The sequence below is a fragment of the Elephantulus edwardii genome, unplaced genomic scaffold, assembly GCF_000299155.1.
Source record: "Elephantulus edwardii isolate Elephantulus edwardi_28Jun2011 unplaced genomic scaffold, EleEdw1.0 scaffold00283, whole genome shotgun sequence".
Taxonomy (NCBI): domain Eukaryota; kingdom Metazoa; phylum Chordata; class Mammalia; order Macroscelidea; family Macroscelididae; genus Elephantulus; species Elephantulus edwardii.
In genome coordinates this window covers 340,553-346,969 of record NW_006400033.1, presented here as the reverse complement: position 1 = coordinate 346,969, position 6,417 = coordinate 340,553, and the positions used below count along the sequence as shown (strand labels likewise).

The 6,417-nt window shown below is 46.1% G+C and overlaps 1 pseudogene; it reads right to left on the bottom strand.

Annotated features, from left to right (window-relative positions):
- Positions 1-2,999: 2,999 nt before the first annotated feature.
- LOC102853435 lies at positions 3,000-3,783 on the bottom strand (annotated as a pseudogene).
- Positions 3,784-6,417: the final 2,634 nt, after the last annotated feature.

Sequence of the window (6,417 nt, the reverse complement as noted above, 5' to 3'; positions counted from 1 at the left end):
CAAATTTACACTCAAATCACAATTTTCTAAATGTGTCCATAGTATATTTTTAATTATAAATAAATGCATGTGGATGTGAGTAAGTATGTAGAAGGAAATTGTGGCAGTCTTCGTAGCTGGATAGTGATTCATCTTTGATTTACTTTTCCTACATCTATATTTTCCATTTTTAGATTAAATGTGTGTTATTTTATGATTAGAAGAAAGCACATGATGCATTTTATGGGGTAGACACATTTCAGTAGCAGGAGGGAGCTTGATTGCATCTCATTTGAGAGCTTACATCCAAGCTCCAGAAGCACACACATTTGACTGCCTGTTTACATCTCCTTTCTGCCCTTCTAATTTCCTCTTCTGTCTCACTTGAATCTCTCCACCCTTTATTCAAGAGGGTGAGAACAAACCATGCCACTGTGTGATAACCTTGACTTCATAGTGCTCAGCTCCCAGCAGCAGCCAACCAGGCTGGCCATAGCTCATTCACCAGGTGCAGAATCTCCCTGCTGATTGCAAAACCTGGCCCCTGCTCAGCTAGCTATTTACCGGTTAATTTCTATCTAATGTTTCCCCTGAAACTATCACTGGGATTAGATGAAATTCCTTCTCTTAGCTTTTCACCTGCCAGATCAGCACCCGAGGAGCCAGTTTTTCACTAGGACTGACATACGATAAAGACATGCATGCTACGTAAAAATAGCATCTTATGTTCAAGTCAAATAATAAAACATAATACCATAAATCCAATGGAGCTCTGGTGACCTGGTGGTAAGGAGCTACGTTGCCAACCCGAAAGCACACAGTTCAAATCTCCCAGCTGCACTGAGGGAGAAAGATGAGCAATCTCCACCCAGTGGTTAACTGCCTTTAAAAAACCCTGTTGGAGGTTCAACTGTAGGTTGGATTTGACTCAACAGCACACAACAACAACAGAAATCCATTTAATATAGTCCTGTATAACATGAAGAAGGGGAGCTCTGGTTGCCTAGTAAGTAAGGTAAGGAGCTTTGCTGCCAAACTGAGTGGTTTGATTCCCCCAGCTGCTCCACAGGAGAAAAGTGCGCAATCTTCTGTGTGATTTACAGCCTCTGAAACCCTACTGTAGGGTCAGCTATGAGTAGGTTCTGACTTGACGCACATAACAACAACATGTAATACCAGGAGTTACATTTTCACTAGACACTAAGTCACCATGTAACCATCCTCTTTTCCTCCCAAAATGGATAAAAAGCTAACTAATTTAATGACTGACATCCCTGAGATGATATACTGAAAGAGGAAGAAGGGTGAGGAAGTTGATCAGGAAATGTATATTCACATGAGGGTTTGTGTTTAGAACTATTTTCTGGCATGTTTTCCCTCCCTCCACCCCACCTTTGAAAAGAGATGGAAATTCTCTGTTGCCAGTGGAACGGAAGGTTGTTGGAGAGGAAACAAGCAAGCGAGCTGAAAGCTGGGGAGAGTGTCCTCTCCCATCCAGGTTAGAGCTAAAGAATGGAGCGTTTCAGCCTCTGGCCACATAAAGCGAGGTAGATTGAGGGGCAGACTTTTTTGTTGTTGTTGTTGTTATATCTTTTTATATATTTTTTATTAATTTTAATAAACATTTACAGAGATTTTGGATTTCCATTCATTCATTGCCGCACTTTTCTCCCTGCCCAGCCCTCCCCACCAGTTCACTCCCCCTCCGAAAAGAAAAAAAAATTCCTTCATTGGTATACATACAACTCCCCCATCCCTTCCCTCCCACCGCCCCACCTCGAGTATACTTGAGGGACAGAATTTTTAAGGAAAATGGATTTTAATTAAAATACTCACGAGTTCCATCTGGACAGCACAGGGAAAAAAAAGCCAAGTAAACGTGGAGATCGGAAAGTAGGAACTCTCCACAACTCTAGCCTCTTCTGGAGTTTCTCTCCAAGTGTCCTGTGCAGCAGGAGTGGAGAGTGAAAACATGGCTGATAAGATTTGCCAGTTGCATGATAAGTCACTATGATCATCAGACAATGACTCCATCAATTTTCAAAACAACTCACTGAAAACTCTTGACTTAGTTTCAATTTTTAAATATTTTTTAGGCAATATTAGAAAACTTTAACTACAAGAGCGAGATCAAAGTGTTAAGGCATCACGAATCGGGGAGCTGTTGCCTCAGCAGCATAGCAGGACAGTCAGGGGTAACAGTCTGGTTGACGGTTGGTCAGGTATCTAAGGGACCTCTCAGCCAGGGACACAATGGCGGAGCTCTATGGCTTGCTGACTGGGGGGGTCTGCGACCCTGTCTGAGAAGGTCAGATATGAGGTAGAGCCTGTGGCTCCCAGGGCCAGCTGTTCCTGCTGCCTGCAGCTGAGCCCTCAGCTGGCTGGGCTGACAGAAGATGGTACTGCTAGAGGCCTGGGGGTCCCAGCCAGCCTGCCTGAGCATAGCCATGGCCATGGTCAGGCGACCTGGGGTGACTGACCCATGCCCATTCCTGCAGGCCCTTCTCACTCAGGGGAGAGGCGGGGCGCTGGAGAAACTACTGAGCGCCTCTGCTTGCCCTGTTAATACTGTTCTTTGGGTTCTGGGTTCCTCTAAATAGTAAAGTATCACAGCGAGGAGCACAGGCCACCAATGTGAATTAACTAGGCCACCTGAACCCTCAAATAATTTACTAGTTTTAGCTCAGAAAGTAAACATGGACAAGAAGAAGTGGGAGACCACATTGAGTGACACACAGATGTATCTATCTGCTCACAGTACAGCTGGAGGGCCTTCCCAACCCTCAAAGAGAGATAGGACTTAGATAGGGGTGACCAGAGCACTGGCCAGCTCTGAGGACAGGCCAGGCAGCAGCTCCAAGCAGGTCAGTTTTTGGTGTCTGCAAATTGAGTTCTAGAAACATCTGTGCTTTCACTGAGGGGGGAGGGGAAAGGATATATAAATGCTGGCAGTTTTGAGTCCACCCCACAGCCCTGAGTGCTCACCAAGGGGCCCAAGCTCAACAGCTGGGATGGGACTGTCACCACTCCTTCCTCTTCTCATCCATGGACACACCTCCTGGGCCCAGAGCCACCACTAACAGCAAGCCCTCAGTGACACACATGGCCTGGAAGAAGTCATACTGGAGGAAGTCAAGCATGGGCTTGGGAACGGTCCAGAGGCATTGAAATATACATTGATGGTGAAGAGTCAATCCACTATCATCAGCGCTGCCAGTGATGGCCACCAAGACCATCAAGGCTATGCCTACGATCTTCTGCAGGATGGAAAAGAAGCTGGCATCAAAGTGGAGGAGGGTCATGAACATGAGGACGAGCTGCACTTGGACCCCTCGCTGCATGTACTGCTTCAGAGAGCTCTGGCACGTGCGGAGTACACCCGCAGACATACCCTTCCCTTCTGACCATGACTCGGCCAGGAGCAGCAGCAGGCTTCACCCAGGGCCTGGTTAGTCATCAAGAATTTCAAGTCCTACAGGTTGCTGTAGGCATCGTCTGCAGGGCAATGACCCTGAAGAGACTGAAGCAGGTGTACTGCATGTAGTTCCTGCTCAGCACCAGGATGCAGCCAATCAGATGGCCCAGCAGGTTGAGGAAGATGAAGGAGGCCAGCAGGTAGCCACAACTCCAAGTGGCGTCAATGTGGTCATGCTGCTCGCACCACGGGAGCCACATGAGAATGCCATCCTCCAGGAAGGTGCTGATGAGGCACAGGTGGGCCACGAGTGGCACGTTCTGCTTGGTGACGCACAGGCACTGGTCGGTGAGGTCCTCGGCCATGCCCATCACGTTGTTTTGGCTCATGGGGGGGGGGCTTGGGGCTGGCTCGCTTGCGTCCATGACCGCGAAGCCTCCACAGGAAGTGCCTGGTCAACCTCACTGCTCGTCCTCTGACTTGGCTTCAGTTTAACAAGCATTTTTTGCAAACTATCTTGTTCATTCTGTTTGTCCCTAGAAATACTTAGTGAGGTGAGTAAGGCTGGCACTATCAGGGAGCCTCTGAAAATCCCTGACATCTCATTCAAAGACTCCACTCACTCCAACAGGAGGCAGAGTCGGACTCAGCCAGCGGCTGCCAGTGCAGTTGCCTTCTGTTCTTCAGCATGGATCTTAACTACGTTTCCCAGGTCACTTATACTTGTGTCTGAGTCTTCTACCCAAGTTCTACTGTAGGTGGAAGTGATGCCACTGCATCTAGATCCTCAGGGCCTAAAATACTCCCTACATACAATCTCAGTTCTCTCTCCTCCACTCTTAGTGACCTTAGGGGATATGTGATCAAACCACAGCACTACTAGGTGTACCGGGAGCTCTGGTGGCCCAGTGGTTAGGAGCAGCACTGCTAGCCTGCTGCTAGCATAGTTCAAATCCATTAGGTGCTCTGAAGAAGAAAGATGGACAATCTTCTTCCATATAATTATGCTGTCTCTGAAAACCCACTGTTGTTTCAGCTATTTGTCAATTCAACTTGATGGTACACAATAACAACCAGGTATATATTTTTACAGTGTCATGCAAACAATAAAAGTAAGTCATGGCAAGGAAAAATTAACACATCACGGAAAGGCATGCATGGCAAAGATTATAGAAACACATACAAAGGGTAGAAATATGACATGATAGCCTGGTACATTCATATTTTCAACACAGGAGTCATTAGGAGAAGTGGAGTTTGCTTAAAATGAAGGTGATGTGGAAGCACTTGCTGGTGAAGATATGACTACAACCTCGAGTATAGGTTATATATACCTCAACATAAAGAAAACAAAAATTCTTACAACTGGACCAATATACAACATCATGATACACGGAAGAAAGATGGAAATTGTCAGAGATTTCATTTTACTTGGATCATTAGTGAATGCTGTGAAAACAACAGTGAAGAAATATAAATATAACTGGAGGGGAGAAGAAAGAAATATAACAATAGATTGTTGTTATGTTGTTCTATACTGAAGAGTTGGAACCGACCCATAGCTGATGCTCCAGTGACTTTTCAGAGACAGTTAATTGCAGCGGGGGAAATTGTCCATCCTTCTCCCATAGAGCAGCTGGTGCCCTTGAACCTCAAGCATTTGAGATTGCAGTGCAGCTTCTTATCATTAGGCCACTAGATCTCCCTTGATGGGCAAATCCATGGCAAAAGATTTCTTTCAAGTGTCAAAAAGCAGCAGACTGGAAAGATGGTGTAGTAGAAAGACAGCAGTCCTGATCCTTTCCAATAAAGACACTAGAAAACAAAGATATCAGATTTAAATGAATTTAAAAAGAAAAGTTCCAAGGGAGCTCTAGTGGCCTAGTGATAAGAAACTGCATTGCAATCCAAAGACACACTGTTCAAATCCATGAACTGCTTGGAAGAAGAAGGATGGACAATTTCATTCCTTGCAATTAGCTGCCTCTGAAAACCTCCTGGGGGGATCAGCTATGGGTTGCTTCAGACTCGATGGTACACAATAACAACAACAACAAGTAGCTTCAAATATAACAACAACAACAACAAAAAACCAACCCCAAAATGAAAGCATCAAATAAAAGAGACACACAAGCACAGAAACTTAAACCACAAGGTCCTGTATACAGTGGTATCCACACCAGTTGTTGGCTGGTAGCCAGGGAAGCAATGCTGAATCTCCCCAGAGCCCTCACAGAGGTGAGGGCAGTGGCTTTCCCACCCTTGCCACCCCCTCTCACCTCTGGCTGGAGCGTTCCTCAGACTGTATCAGCTCAGACTGAGGCTGGCACAGGGAGTGCCCACAGGTTGTGTTGTGTCTGGACTGCAGCCAGTCCTGGGTTATTTGGGGAACCTCCTGTGACTGGGACTTTGTGTCTCACAATTGCTGGGCTCCTCAAAGGCCAATGGGAGTTCATCCTTAGATGGGTGTCCTACCCCTTGACATCTTCTAGCTGTGAAGAAGTGCTCTCCCTGTCTGGCTTACACCTTGAGGCTTCAGCTACTTCTCAGATTAACCAAAACTCTGACTTGCCTGGAGATCTCCACATCAAACTTCTGCTTGCCTGGGAGATACACAGTTGTAGGCAAGACATCTTGTCTCCACCCAGTGATAAAATGCCTGTTCCACCCGCACTACAGGGCCTTTCTTGATCTCATTTGTTTTTTCCATCTTCTACCATTTTTTTATGCATAACAAGTGATTGCAAAGACCATGGCCTGTATCAGACGCACCTTCGTATACAGAGAGACACCATTGCTCTTCAGTACTTTAGAGAGGTCCCTAACAGCAGACTTTCCCATCGCAACACATCTTTTAATTTCCTGGCTGCTGGTGCCAAGAGTGTTGATTGTGGAGCCAAGCCGACTATTGCTGTGAACAATCTCAATCTTTTCACCATCCATCCTGATGCTGCCAATTGGTCCAGTGGTGAGAATCTTTGTCTTCTTGACATTGAGCCTCAATCCATATTGAAGGCTGCAGT